General features: G+C 36.2%; 1 protein-coding gene across 2 annotated transcripts in view; it reads left to right on the forward strand.

Annotated features, from left to right (window-relative positions):
* Positions 1 to 12778, forward strand: part of FucTB (alpha-(1,3)-fucosyltransferase 10) — a 167922-nt gene extending 155144 nt beyond the window's left edge. The window contains exon 8 of one of the 2 annotated variants that reach the window (XM_090393841.1): positions 12764 to 12778. The gene's annotated coding sequence lies outside the window, so the exon portion shown is untranslated. Of the gene's footprint in view, positions 1 to 2602; positions 3732 to 12763 lie in introns of those variants that run through there. The other variant, XM_090393824.1, reaches the window with a different exon arrangement.
* Positions 12779 to 15992: the final 3214 nt, after the last annotated feature.

The following is a 15992-nucleotide window of genomic DNA, read 5'->3' on the forward strand; positions in this document are numbered from 1 at the left end:
AAGAAATGATGAAGAGGATCCAGAGATTGAGTGCTCTCTGAAATGCTTCCTATGAGGGATTGCAGATTTGTAGATTGCAGAAGTCAATCAATAAACAAAAAAGACAATACATATAATAAAAACATATAAGTTACCACCATGTTGTGTGCACTCTACGGCTTCAGAAACCAGATGTTACCATCAGTGCTGGTAGGCCTAAGCAGCTATATCATGTGAAATGGGAGGCATTGGAAAATGAGGTTGTGAGGAAGAATTTTTAGATGACATTTCCTCTAGGTTCAAAGAGTTTCCCAAGCATCCTGCAGATGTTGAGGAGGAGTGGAAGTTGTTCAGAACAGCTGTCACTGCCTCTGCACTCTCATGCTGTGGCAGAAAGCAGCTCGGCATGGCAACGGGCAGTGAGAAAAGGACACCTTGGTGGAACCAAGAAGTCCAAAAAACTGTCCGGGCAAAAAAGGAGTCCTACCTAACATGGCTTAGGGTCAGGTCACCTGAGATGCATTTGCGGTATGCTGAGGCACGAAAAGCTGCTGCTGAGGCAGTAAAGACAGCAAAGCAGAAGGTTTGGGAATCCTTTGGAGAAAGATTAGACTCATCCTATGCAAATGCAAACAAAGTATTCTGGCAGACCATCTGCCGCCTTCGAGGGAGGAAATTGTGCACAGCAAGGGCAATTAAGGCCTCTGATGGTGCACTTTTAACAACTGAGAAGGATATCCTTCACAGATGGAGGGAATACTTTCAGAGCCTTCTTAACCCAGGTGGCCCAGCAGTTGTGGTACATCCAAGAGGTGCAAATCGGGGCAATGACTAGTCTCACAGCAGAAGAAGTCCATTTAGCAATAAAATCGCTAAAATCGGGCACGGCTGCTGGCGATGATGAAATTCGGCCCGAAATGCTAAAAGCCTTAAATCGAGACGGTGTTCTCTGGCTGACTCGAGTGTGTCAGGCTGCTTGGATATCTGGGCAAGCACCAAAGCAATGGCAGACAGGCATAATAATACCAGTCTTCAAGAAGGGAGACCAGAAGGATTGCAGTAACTATCGTGGCATCTCTCTCTCTGCTCAGCCAGCCTGAAAAAGTGTATGCTAGGTGCTTGGAAAGATGGTGCAGGAGCATAGTTGAGTCAAAGTTCCAGGAAGAACAATGTGGCTATCATCCTGGTAGAAGCACAGCTGACCAAATCTTCACTTTAAGGAAAGTCTTTGAGAAATCTTGGGAATATGCCGAGAATGTCTACACATGTTTTGTGGACTTGGAAAAGGCATATGACCGGGTTCCTCGGATAAGCTTTGGCAAGTAGTACAGGAGTATGGAGTGGATGGCCAACTATTAGCTGCCATCAAGTCCCTGTATGAATGCTCAGAGTTTTGTGTCAGGGTAAACAGCACAGTCTCCGTTGGCCTCTGCCAAGGGTGTGTTCTGTCACCCCTCCTTTTCATAATATTTATGGACTGGATTGATAGGCACAGCCGAGGCAGTGAGTGTGTCAGAATTTGAAGATGTAGCATTGGACGTCTGCTTTTTGTAGATGACCTAGTTCTGCTTAGCTCTTCCACAGATGACCTCCAGCAGACCCTGGATAGGTTTGTAGCTGTTTGTGCAGATGCTGGAATGAAGATCAGTGTGGCCAAAACTGAAACATTTGTGGTCTCAAGACAACCATTCCCAGTGCACTCTACATGTAAGCGGAGTCCCAATGAGGCAGGTGGAGAAGTTTAAATAACTTGGGTCCGTATTCACGAATGATGAACAGTGGGACGTAGAGCTAGATACTCAAATTGGCTTAGTAAGCTCAGTATTGTGGGAGCTTGACCGTTCGGTAGTATTGAAGCGGGAGTTAAGCCAGAAAGCAAAGCTGGCTGTCTTCAATACAGTCTGTGTCCCCATCCTCACCTATGGGCATGAGAGTTGGGTAATGACCAAAAGAATGCGGACACGAATCCAAGTGGCTGAAATGAGGTTCCTTCGAGGGTTTGCGGGGCTGACAACACTCAACAGAGTCAGAAGCTCTGCCGGAAGCCCTCAATACTCAACCGCCTCTTCTCCGTGTTGAGAGATCACAGTTACGTTGGTACGAGCACCTGGTCAGAATGCCACAAGAGAGGCTCCCTCAGCAGGCCCTCTTTGCTAAGCCAGAGGGTCGAGGCCAAGGACTTGCTGGATAGATTATATCCAAAATCTTGGGTGGACATGTTTGGGAATCCCACCAGAACACCTGAGCTTGGTGGCAGAGGATCGTGACCATTGGAAGTTCCTCTTGCAGCTGTTGCCCCCACAATCCAATTAGGAAAGGTGGGCCTTGAAGATGTATGTATGTAAGTTACTAAAAAGGATTTTAAAGGAATGATGAGAAGGAAATTTTTCACTGCACGACTAGAGGAGTGATGAATAGTGGAATGGTTTGCCAGAGTTTGTTGAGTGCTTTGTCAGTAAATGCATTCAGGGAATGAACAATAATATAATAATAATCTCTTTGTAATCTAGATTTATTATTCTATTATCAGTACTAACATGTACATAAATACAACAGATTGTACTCTCCTTTGCTCTAAAGAATAATTCAATTATTTTGCTTTTCATGTCTGTTTCTTGAGAAGATATGAAAAGAAAATAACACAGGAGAATAAAAATGGTAACATCATTGGCATTATCGATGACCAACAAGTTATCTTCTTGTGTAGTTTTGCAAATCTGTGTCAGGACATTTCATGTTATATAATGTCATTGTTCACATTATTTACATTTGTGATTAGATCATATATTTTCAATTTTATATCATGAAAAAATAAATTCAGTATTACATTTATTAATTGTTTGTAAGCTTCTGTGTGAAAGAATATCTGCAGCAGGGTATTATTCTGTATAAAAAATTTCTGAATGTAGAATAATACTATATACAGTGCAAAAGTTCCTTTTAGCATTATAAATTGTTTTGAATTTTTAATGCAATATATATATATACCTCTAACTTTATGGATTTTGCAAACTTGCAAGGATTTAATTTGGTCATTTCCTGTTACATCATCACTGTTTTGTCCTTAGCCCTTTAGGATATTTCATATTTCCCATTCCATATGATTCATTTTTATGCTAGTTTTTTTATCACTGCCCTGTTTTTTCCCCCTCTCTTTTGTATAATATGTGGTTGTAATTTCCTTACAAAAGCACTAGTTTTGTTTTTTTTTGTTGTTTGTTTTGTTTTGAGTGCCTCTTTCTAAGAAGAGGAAATTTTAAAACAGACCAGCTCTTACTGCCTGTACATCTTGTTTTTCAGTGCATTCCGCAATAAGTCTGTCTTTAGTTGTTGGATTAAGTGTATAATATGGAAGCTAGTGTAAAAACGGTTATGCCAACTTTTTCTCTATCTTCATATCTCTTTCCCAAGAGATGAAACCTTATGACCATTGTGTTTCTTCTTTCTTCATTTGTTTTATTTAAATAAATTCTTAATAAATATTTATTACACTTTAATAAGACTTTTTTTTAATGTGCATTATGTTTGTGTGTTTGTTTGTTTTCAAGTATATCTTTTATATAATTTTATCCTAAAGCTGTAATTACTTGAAATAAAAATATTTTACTTAAAAAAAATTTTGCAGTAAAGGGATGCTTGTAAAAAACCAAGAAATGTATAGTAGTTTCACTGTAAGTAATATTTTCCAAATGCTGTCAGAAATCTTATTTATAATATACTATCATTTTGATGGAAACTGAACAGTTGTTTATTAAAAGCATTGTTAGAATCCAAGTTGAAAATGCTTTAATCTGTTCTGTTTAATTGTTTACTAAAAAAAAGTGTTTTTTTTTCACCCATTATATATACACATACACAGTATATCATCAATTTAATAGAATAATTAGGGGAGTGGGTGCCATAAAATAGCATCTAGATACAGGTATAATAAATGAAAAATCATATAACTATTCTTTTTCAGGAAATAATGTATACTAAAATATTAATTATGTTAATTTTAATTAATACTTTCCTTTATTTCAACAATGTTACATTGCCATCACCAGGGATCACAAAAACCATGAAACGAGGGTGGTCTGAAAAGTTCTTGGCCTCGACCACAGATGGCAACACTATCAGCAAGGGTTTTTTTTTTTTCTAAGTTGGTACATCTGTCATAAGCATCCATGTAAAATTGCAAGTCATTCTATCAAGTTGTTTGCTTCAGCTGTCTGAAGCAAAAGTGTTGTCTGTATTCTTTGAAATGGATAAAATCGAGCATTGTGTGGTTATAAAATTATTTGTAAAATAAGGTTTAATGCCAAAAGAAATGCATCTGAAGTTCATAAAAGTTTATGGGCACTCTTCTCCTTCGTTTTCGACAATTAAGAAATGGGCTGTGAAGTTTAAACGTGGCCGTATCTGCCTTGAATGAGCCACGTGAAGGACATTCAAAAGTATAACACCAGAAATCATTGATTGAGTGCATGATATGGTATTTGATGACCGGTGAGTCAAAGTGCATGAAATTGCCGAGACTATAAGCATTTCAAAAGAACGTGTAGGATATATTTTGCATGAAGAATTGCAAATGTAAAAGCTTTGCGCAAGATAGGTGCTGTGCTTGCTCACAGCAGATCAAAAATGCACTCGAATGAAAATCTCTGAACAGTGCTTGGAGTATTTTAACAAGAATAAAACTGATTTTGGGCATCAATTTATTACTATGGATGAGACTTAGATTCACCATTACACACCAGAATCCAAACAGCAGTGAAAACAGTGGACAGAAGCCGGTTGTTCACTGCCAGAGAAGACAGTCAGTTCCATCAGCAGGAAAGGTCATGGCATTGGTGTTTCGGGATGCTAAAGGCATTTTGTTTATTATCTTGAAAGGGTAAAACAATAACTGGGGAATATTATTCCGATCTTTTAACCAGACTAGATGAAAAAATTCGTGAGAAAAGACCCGGTTTGCAGAAGAAAAAAAAATCATCTTTCATCAGGTCAATGCACCTACCCACAAAGGTGTTTTGACAATGGGAAAATTAAGGGATCTGCACTATGAATTGTTGGGACATCCACCCTATTCCTTAGATTTGGCTCCCTCTGACTTCATCTCTTCCCAAAACTAAAACTCTTCCTCGCTGGTCACTGTTTTTCTTCAAATCAAGAGGTGATTGCAGCTGTAGAGGGGTATTTTGCAGATCTTACTGAGAACCACTATCAGGACAGGATAATGGTGCTGGAGCATCACTGGAATAAATGTATTAGTCTTAAGGCAGATTATGTTGAAAAGTATCTTAGCCCTGTTTCAGTTCACCATGAACTCGGACTGTTTCATTTGGCAAGGAAAATTTTACATACTGACAGGTTCTCCACTTTCTACATCCCTGGACAACCTCTTCATGGAGACCTTGGAAGAAAAAGTTTTAAACTGTGCCCCACAAACTCACTGTCTGACTATGCTACATAGATGATGTATTCTCCATTTGGCCACATATCCTGGGTGTGGCCAAACCTGAACATTTTCTTAACTCATCTGAACTTTCACACTCCAGGATCCATTTATCTTGAAGTAAAACAACAACAGTCTCCCATTCCTAGTATACTCTGGTTACATGCCAGCCTGATGGATCCTTGGCTTCTCCATTTATTGAAAACCCACACATCCTGGTAGATATTGTTATCAGAAGTTACCTCCCCAACAATATGGGATTATAAAAACCCTATATAACAAGGCAGAATTAATCAGTTCTGATAGCAATGCCCTAACTACTGAACTTGACCATATTATCAACACTTTCTTAGCCAATGTCTATAATCCCCCAAAAATATTAAAATCCTGTACCTTCAACATCACATCCCACCCCCCTCCTCCAGTGCAGAGATTACGCAACATTTATCATCATTCCATATCTTGGACACACCCAAAAAATTAACAAAAATCCTAAGAAAATACAACCTTACCATCACCACTTACAGACCACATAAAAACTTGACATCCCTTATCTGCTCTACTAAAGACTAACCACATTCCCTAGACCTACCAAGTCCCTTGCAGTTGCAAACTATCCTACTATGGCTAAACAGGCAGGACAGCCGATATCAGAATATCTGGACAAAAGGACTACATCTGGTTCCACCATTACAGTCACCAAGGACTTGCTGACTGTGCTTTTGACACTCACCACGAGATATTCTGGAAGTTGACCAATCTATTACACTGCAGCAAATACAAATATTGAAAGGCTGTTCCTCAAAACTGCCTCAGCCCTGAGAAACTTTCCAAACCTCAACAAATTTGGATACATGAAGCTGCCTTAAATTTGGAACACTCATTCTCAGATCTTCAGCCCAACAGCCAAGATTACTCAATTTAGCTAACAGGGAGCTAAATTTGGTAAATTTTTTTTTTGTGAGGGGTGGGGGAGCCCTAGTGTGTGTGTGTATATATATATATATATATATATATATATATATATATATATATATATGTGCATATTGCATTTATTTCTTATTGCATAATAGCTGCTTCATTAAACAGGGCATAATTTTCTTCTTCAACCTTTTGGTTCTGTCCACTGCAGGACAAAGGTCACCACCATGATTTTCCAGGCCACTCAGTTTTCTGCCTCTCCCATCCATCTCACTCCTGAAACATGTTCCAGTCATCCCTTTATCTTCTTCTTCTTGCTCCATCCATTGGTCTCCACTCTATTGTTTTTCTAGTCCATTTTCCATCATTGCATCTGGCAATATGGCCAGTCCATCTCCACTTAGCCTGTGTAATATATTTTACAATATCCATGACATCTGTTTGAGATCTTATCCAGGTATTTGTCTTCCTATCTCTTAATGTTATTTTTAGCATACTTCTCTCCATTTGATGATGTTGTTTTCAGTTGTTTGTTTAGAGCTTCTGTTAAAGTCCATATTTCTCCTCCATATGTTAGGACAGGAAGTATGCACTTGTCAAAAACTTTCCTTTTTAGACTCATAGGGATGTCACTTCTGAATATGTCTCTCATTTTCCTGTAAGCCATCCATCCAAGGTGAATTCTTTGTTCGATCTCTTTTCCATTTTCCATGGCCAGTCCACCTCCACTTAGCCTCTCAAAAGATGTCAGCTGGCCCAAATATACATATGAGGTAACTTGTTCTATTTCATGGTTTTCAACTTTGACAGTTCTTTGGTTTATGTATTTATTCATCATTATTTTCGTTTTTTTCTCTTTATTTTTAATCCAATTACTCTGGAGGCTTCATTTAGCTGATTTAGCCTTTCTTCCAGATCTTCAAGATTATCTGCTATTAGGACATCATCTGACATCATTATCTGCAAATTTCAGATGCAACCTTTCTCCATTTATGTTTATTCCTTTTGTTTCCCAATCAAGGCTTCTAAGAACTTCTACTAATGCGGCTGTAAATAATTTGAGAGATAATGGTATTTCCTTGCCAGATGCCTTTTTGTATTGGAAACTTAAGGGCATAATTATACCATAGAATAATCATATCATTTAACTTTTTAACTGATCTTCAGCTCTGTAAATAAATATATGAAGCATGAAGAATATGCTTTACACCATATTCTTTACAAATGCACATAATGGGTACTCCAAATTTTATCAGTTAGTTATCATTTCTTTTCCTTTTTCTATCCATAACGGATTAATTAAAAAAAAAAAAAAAACATGGAACAAACTAAACATAGCATTTACGTGTGTGTGTATATATATAAATCCACTATATGCATGTTATGATTGCATTATTGTGTCTAGTGACAGTCACACATGATGCTGATTCTGGTGTTCAAACATATACACTGATTAGTACTTACATAGAGAACTAAATTATTTTAATTATTTCTTCCAGTATTTCACCAAAGGTAAATTGGCATTATTTGGGGGAACATTATTGGGAGAGCCAGCAAAGGTTGGTCGATTGGTAGGGCCTCTGCTATTAATGGCTCAGCAAAAAGTTAAGCAAGTTTGAGCATGGTTAGTAGTTGGAAGGGATCAATCGTTCTATGCTGTTGGCACACTCTCCCTCGATGAGTCTTGGACTCCCTGGAGGTGTCACATAATAGTAATAATTACACTGTACAGATATGTACATACCCATGCAGACACTACAGAAGTAAGAAAGATTGAAAAGGAGAAATACATTAATACATGTAATCCTGAATTATGCCTTAGTGGACTTGATTGAGTGTTCTTGGCTGTTGGGCTGATTGACTGTGGTTGAGAGTTCCTCAAATAAGAATAGTTTGTCAAGACTGAAGCAGATTCAAGGAATAGTCTAGTCTCTCTTATTTATATTGCTTCAGTGAAGTAAGGTGGCCTTTTTTCCTCATCAGATCCTTTGGTTGGATCCAAGGCATAATCTGCTAGTCCCTGACAGGCATGGTGTTGATTTCAGATGTTGTCTCGGTACTCGAAGATCCTGATGTTGTTTGTCCTCTCTGTTTGGCTGTAGAAGAAAAGCTTGCAGCTGCAAGATACTTGGTAGACACCAAGCAAATCCATGGGTTGTAGCTTGTCGTTACAAGAGCAGATAAAGGATGTTAATTTCTTGTGTAGTTTAAAGTGGGGAGGGGAGATCACGAGATTGTATTTTTTTAGATTTTTAGCTGCCTTTTCCACAGATATGTGGAATATTAATGTTACTGTAGTCTCTGCAAGAATGGGATGTTAATTTTATTTATTTTTTGTTGCTGTTGAAATCTGGTGGTGGGTTGTAGTAGCCATTACTTGTACACACCACTGTGATTTACAAGTTTTCATGGTATTTCTTGCATGATGCTTTGGAGTCAAAAATTGTTACAACTTAATAGAGTAATTATATACAGATATCATGGCGTATTTATAATTATGTACTAGATTATTATATCCTAGGTGTTGGATCACCTGGCTGCTAACAGTGGGAAAATTTTCATCTGTTAAGTCCAAAATCTGTTAAATCAAGGATAAAACAGAGATTCCAACATACAGGGTGTTTCAAAAAGAATGACCCGATTTCAAATAATTATATTTAATACTGAAAATATGGTACAGTTACAAAATAAATTACCAAGTATAAAGTAAGGCCTAAAGTTTCACTCACCACAATTACAAATGCTGAATGTGCATTTGTAAGTGTGCTCAAATACAATTTTCAAATCGGGATTCTTTTTAAAACACCCTGTATATATTAGAGAGGACTAATGAATTTTGTTGAAACTAACAAAAATATTTTGTCCTACAGTTGTGTATATGAAATCGGTAGTATTTCTTTTAAATCTTCTATGCTAAAAATGAATAAGTGAATTGTATTATGTCAACAAAAAGTAAAATTATGTCTCCAAAATTGAAAAAAGCTACTTAAAGTAGTGTTTTCTGCAGATGAGACTTAATCATAAAGTATAATAAGATATGAAAACAAGCATGTCACATCACTTTCAATTACACTTTTTTAATAAATAGCATTTTTAATGATTTTATTAATTTACATATTCAGAATCTGGATGTAACTGTTTTGTTGGACTCTTCAAAATCTTGATAAAAGTTGTACAGAATAAAATAACTGAGTTTTCTATATTGTAATATTGAATAAACTATACCAAGATTAAGAAAAAAATATAATTGTTTTGAAAACTTATGCTCATTCATGTTTACATAATTCTGATTCCTTTTTCATGTTGCTAATACAAATAATTTCTCACAACAGAAGTAATTCATTTAAATAAGGTTCAAACATAAATTTAACTACCCAAAATTTCTTGGCTGTGGTTATGAAGCTAGCTTTTAAACAATATAGAAAGTACTTTAAAAAATATTTATGCAATCCCAGACTTCGATAACACATTAACATGAACGAATTATGCAATTTTGAATGTGTGTCACTGCAACACAATAGGGTCTGCATATATACATAAATATAATAGCATCCATATGCAATGAGATAAGAATACTATGTTTTCAGTTGATTTTTTTATTGACAGCATGAAAGATCCAAAACTAATTCTATTGTTATTTATTTATTTATTATAACATTAAGGAATATATAACATTTATTCCTTAAGAGCAATAAATGTTCTTTAGAGACAGCAAGCTCATATTCATCCATTAATCAGCATTTGTTATTTAATATCATTCATCAATAACACTAGTGTTCTTATCATGTTGTCCTTGTTGTCCAAGCAATTAGCATATCCAGTCTCCAAACAGGGGTTGTGGTTCAAATCCCATTTTAGGTCTTCAACAATTCTTAAAATTTAAGAATTTTAAACAAAGCTGTGGTTCACCAGGTCTCTAACTTGTATACATCTTCAGGTTTGAGGTGACAGCAGATGGCTCCTTTAAGATTTGTACATTATATCCAGTTAGTTTGCACAGTTTTCCTTTTCTTTTCAACATAAATTTCTCTGTAGCAGGAAAGTTTGACTTGCATTATTCTGTCTACTATGCTAAATCTCTCCATGTTGGAATCCATTTCCTCAAACAACCACATTGCCTTATTAACAGAGACAAATACCTGTGCTAGTTTTTCACTATAAACCTTTGGAGGCTTTGTTCTTCTCCTTGTTGTTTTTCTTCTGTTTCTGCAACTTTCTATGCTTTTAGCTCTATGAGGTCTTCATTTTAGAGCTCTTCTGCATCCTTTATCAACTGTTCTATATCTTCATTGTCATCCTCCAGCTCTATAGCTAACAGCACTATTTTGTGACCAATTGCTTGTAAGGTTTTGTCTTTGTCAAATCCTGTGAATGCATGAACATATACTTTCATAATTTTCTTGTGAACATCATTCATTCACCCTGCTATTGACTCACTTGTTGCATCACCTACATTCTTTATGCATTATATTTCTTCCAAAAAACTGAGGTTTTCTGACTCTTTATTTCTTAAATAATATGCCTTGAAGGCAGCAGTAACACTCTGGTCCATGGACTGGAGGAGTGAGGTGGTATTCAGTGAACTTGTTGATGGGATGGCTATAAGTACAAGTAGTCATAAATCACATATAAGTTAAGGACTGACTGCATAGCTGTACTCTGTGTTCAGTCTTTCTGAGAATTAGAGTATAGTTAAGTGTTTTTGAAGTTTTATACGTATAGTAGAAATGTTATTCTAGTACTTATATAACTTTAATGCACATTTATTCATTGTTGATTTTTAATGGAGAACGCACACACATATATAAAAATAATAATTAATTATTATTTTTATCTAATTAGATTATAAGCCCAATATTTTGCCTGCATTAATTAGATAAAAATTTAGTTATTTTAAGATCTGTGTTTTCTCTATTAAAGATTGACATGAGTGATGATCAATATTATTATTATTATTCGTGAAATCTCCAAGGAGTCTGAAGACTCATCGCGGGAGGACACCTACAACTGTCTTAACCACTACACCGAACCTCTACTACGAATCATCTCCATCAACGCCATCTACCGCCCACCTCCACCACAACTAGTATTTTTTGTCTGTAAATTGCATGTGTTCTGAAGGGCCGATTTGTCTGCATGCGGGATGAAAAACCCGAATTTCCAGGAGAAAAAACTGGACACATACACGTGTGTGTGTGTGTGTGTGTGTGTGTGTGTGTGTGTGTGTGTGTGTGTGTGTGTGTGTGTGTGTGTGTAACTTTAATGGATTGCATAACCAACAGCTTTTCTTCAAAGAGAGTTTCTATAGCTCAGTAAGTATTGACATGCTCCCTGCTCATATTCCCTTCAGATTTTATTGAAGGAAATCTACTTAATGGTGATTTTTCCTTCTTTGACATCATTTTACCAAACTGAAAATTAAAATACTCAGTTTATTGCCAGATACAATTGCAAAATTTAGCTTCTCAGTCATGCTCTCTCTCATATATATATATATACATATATAATGTTCAGGTTTTATTTGCAATAAATACATGATGCAAGCAGAAAGTTTCCAAAGTGGCAGTTCCTCTATAATATCTCATATTTCACAAATGAGACTGGTATTTAAATTTGCTGGGGTTATTTTTTAATTTATTTTTATATTTTAATGTGAATCTCATTCATGTAAATAATTAAACCTATTTTATACATTTTAGTTCCAAGCATGTGATAAGGGTTAGATAAACTGAAATTGTATTTAGTGATCAAACATGCAACTTTTTTAAGCCATTCAGGTCAGTTAAGCTGGGTGTAGTCTCGCAAACCAGGTGATGAAATTCTCCTGCTACCTTACAAACATCCATATGCTCATAATGGGATTCACACTTTATAGTATTACAGTCCATTGGTTGGGGAACAGAAGCATTATCCACTTGGCCAACCAGCCTGCTTGGAAAGAAAAAATTATTTGTTAATAATTTGTACTAATTTTTAAGTAATTTAAAACTGGCCATTGCTCTTGATATTCGAATTTTTTTGGGTTTGACTGTTATCTGCCATTGTTTACATATTGCTGTTTTGTTTTGTTTTGTTTTTTTCTGTGTTTTTCTTCAGATGTTTTTAGGAAATAGTATATATATTTGTGCCAATTATTATATTTTGTTTATTTAATTATTTCACATATTCCCAGTAAATTAAGGTGGATTACTTTCACATTAATTCAAAATACACAAATATATGGATAAGTATTTTATCTAGTCTTTACTGGAGAAAATAGAAAGTAGATTAAATTCAAATAGAATCATGTCAAACTGTCAGCTGACAGTCCTTGTTTAGTGCTGCATGGAGTAATCCATATTTGAATAATCATCAAAGTTTATTTTTAAAAAAAGTTGATAAAAATAATGATAAAAAAACTAATAATCATAATTTATGCAATTGCAGGTGATGATGTTTTCCACACTTTAGAATGTTCAAGCCTGCTATTCTGATTCAAACTGGGATATGGTGCATGCAAACTTCCAAAACTCTTTAAACAAACATTTTCACATTTATAGGTGTTTCTGTGACTTGCCTTACTTCCCATGCTGTGTCTGGATTTCTGTACAGACAGTTTGATGAAGCAAATGTGGTCTAGGTGATCTTAGGTCTGCCTCTGCATGGATCAATGCTCTTATCTGTAGGTTACCCAAAAAAATCTTGAAATCATATAATTTGTTTACCATCTTCAAATCAGTAGGTAACATACTCTTTTGTTTGTTTGTTTTTTCTCTCCTCTCAAACAAGGACTGACAAGCTCAATTTAGTGAGTTTAGATTGGAGATAGTGACTAGATGAAATAATTTAGATTTTTGTATCATAATCATGTATGTAATTCTTTCTGTAGGAAAATTATTATTATTACTTGACACCTCCAGGGAGTCCAAAGATTCATCGAGGGAGGGCATCTACTCTACAACTCTCTATCTCCACCATCCACAATCCACCAACTACAATGAACCACAACTACACCAATGCCATCTACCACCCACCACTACTACTAGTATTTTCACAGACAATCACAAACATTCAAGCCCATGGCAGGATTCGAACTTGCCGCCTTTTTTGCTGGAGAGCAGATACGCTAACCACTCAGCCAACTAGGCTGGTAGAATGAGCTAGGATGTATTTGTCATCCTAGCTCATGATTTTTTTCCCCTCTGATAATTTTGGGATTATAACCCATATAGTTTTTGATGTTGAGGAATTCAGATTTCAGTGAACAAACTATGGAATATATATTGTTGGCTCTGCATAAGAATGTTTCCTACCCTGTATTTCTTTCCAGGATGACTAGTTAAGTTTTTATGGATAATAGCCTATGAAACCAGCTTGTGATGCTCGAAGAAATAAAGGGCATCATGTTTCTTAGCTAAGTGATATGCCCATAAAGGACATTCAGTTTTATTTTCCTCTTCTAGTGTGAATATAATTTAAAATAAAAAACAGTAGGCCAAGCAAGATCCTTGTGATCATTGCCTGCATTCACTATATGTTTCTGTTACTTATTATCACCTTCCTTTCATCTGTATTTTTGTCATTGTGTGGCTAATGCCAATAATTTTGATCAGCTCAAACCGAGCAGTATCAAAAATCCCCCCCCCCCCATACCTAATCATTCTAGCATTGTTTAAAGAAAAAATTCTGTGTAATTTAAACTTGCTCTGTTTCTTTTTAAGCAGAGTAAGTTTAATAATAATGATCTAATCTATTGATCATTATTATTATTACACTCTCCATGGATTTTTTACAGACCCATTGTGGGAGGTTCATTCAACTGACAACATATTTATCATATAGAATCTTAAAATCTTTAACATGCCTTGCATTAACAACACATTCTGGTAATGCATTCCATTCACTGACAATTCTCCATGTAAAAAAATCTACTCCTCACACCTTTCTTCACCACACTTTACTTAACTTCCAGGAATGACCTCTGGTTCTTCCGCTTTCACCTTCTACTCGTTTTGTAACCCCCACTGGGCTCAGCTGATAAAATCCTCTCATTAACTTAAATGTCTCTATCATATCACCTCTTCTCCTCCTATCCACCAAGCTCTGTAATCCACATTTCTTCAACCTCTTTCCATAGCCAGCATTCCAAACTCCTGATATTGTCTTAGTCACTTGTCTTTGGACCCTCTCCAATGTCTCTACATCACATTGAAAAACCAGGTGACCAGATCTGAGCACAATAGTTTAAGTGTGGTCTGACCAATGCCTTATACAGTGGCACAACAACTTTCTTATCCTTACATGTTAGAATACTTCTTATCATGGCAGCACTACGACGTGCAACTTTTGCAACACTAGCAATATGCTCTCTAAATTTCAGTCTACTGTCAACCATCATTCCCAAATCTCTAATCTCATCCATTTCCTGCAGTATGGCACCATCGATATAGTACACAGCCTTATATTTCTGCATTCCAAAATGCAACACCTTGCACTTATTGATATTAAAACTACAACCCCATTCTTTTGTCCAAGTAAAAAGTCTATTCAAATCTTCCTAAAGGAATTTAACATCAGCAGTGCTACTTATAATTCTTCCCAACTTTGCATCATTGGCAAATAACTGAAGATCCCCAGTCAGTCCAGATGATATATCATTTACAAACAAGTTAAACAGCAGGGACCCAAGAACATAACCCTGTGGCATGCCACTGGTTACCCTTTTTTTTGAGACACTACTCTATCATACACAACCTGCTGGTATCGTTCCATTCTCATTCTCTGTAGCTTGTACACAAACTTATGTGATAATCTATCAAACACTTTTGCAAAGTCTAAGAATAAGAATATCACTGTATATGATTCTCCCTTATCTAACACACTTGTCACCTTATCATAAAATGCAAGTAAATTACTAAAACAGGACCTACCCTTTACAAATCCAAGCTGACTATCATAAAGAACGCTATGTACATCAACCCTATTTTGTATCTATTCCTTACCGATTTCTCCAGCACCTTGACCACAACCACAATTATACAGACTGGCCTATAGATGGAGAACTGTGCTTGTGGAGTGGTACTATTTTGCCTTCTTTCCATTCCTTAGCTCTACTCACTGCAAGACTTTCATTAAATAACCAGGTCAATGGCATAGCCAACTGTGGTGCACATTCATTAAAAATACATGGTGATATGTCATCCATTCCCACAGCCTTATACACATCTAACCCAACCAACATCTGATACACCTGTTTCTTTCACTTCCAATTCTCCTAATACTTGTGTCTCTTCTATATATTGCACCGGATCATTTACACAAGTATGATATACGCTGATAAAGTACTTGTTCATTAATTCTACTATATCCTTTGCAGCTGTTAGCCTGCTGCTATGTGACTATCCACCAATGTTAATCTGCCATAATTATTCTTCATCTTGCTTGCCATGTAGCAGAAAAAATTTCCTTGAGTTAATCTTGGCCTGACCAGCCAGTCTCCTCTCATACTGCACCTTTTCTTTCTTTACCATGCTTGTCACTTTTCTAGCCTGCACTTTATACTCTTCATGGATCTGATTACCACCAACTGTCTTGTACCTCCTCCATAACATTTTCTTTTCCAGCACAGCTTGCTTGATTTCACTGTTCATCTATTTCACTCCTACTCTGTTTACTT

Source organism: Typopeltis vanoorti, chromosome 1 (genome assembly GCF_054136105.1).
Source record: "Typopeltis vanoorti isolate ZY-2024b chromosome 1, IOZ_Tvanoo_1.0, whole genome shotgun sequence".
NCBI classification, from domain to species: Eukaryota; Metazoa; Arthropoda; class Arachnida; order Uropygi; family Thelyphonidae; genus Typopeltis; species Typopeltis vanoorti.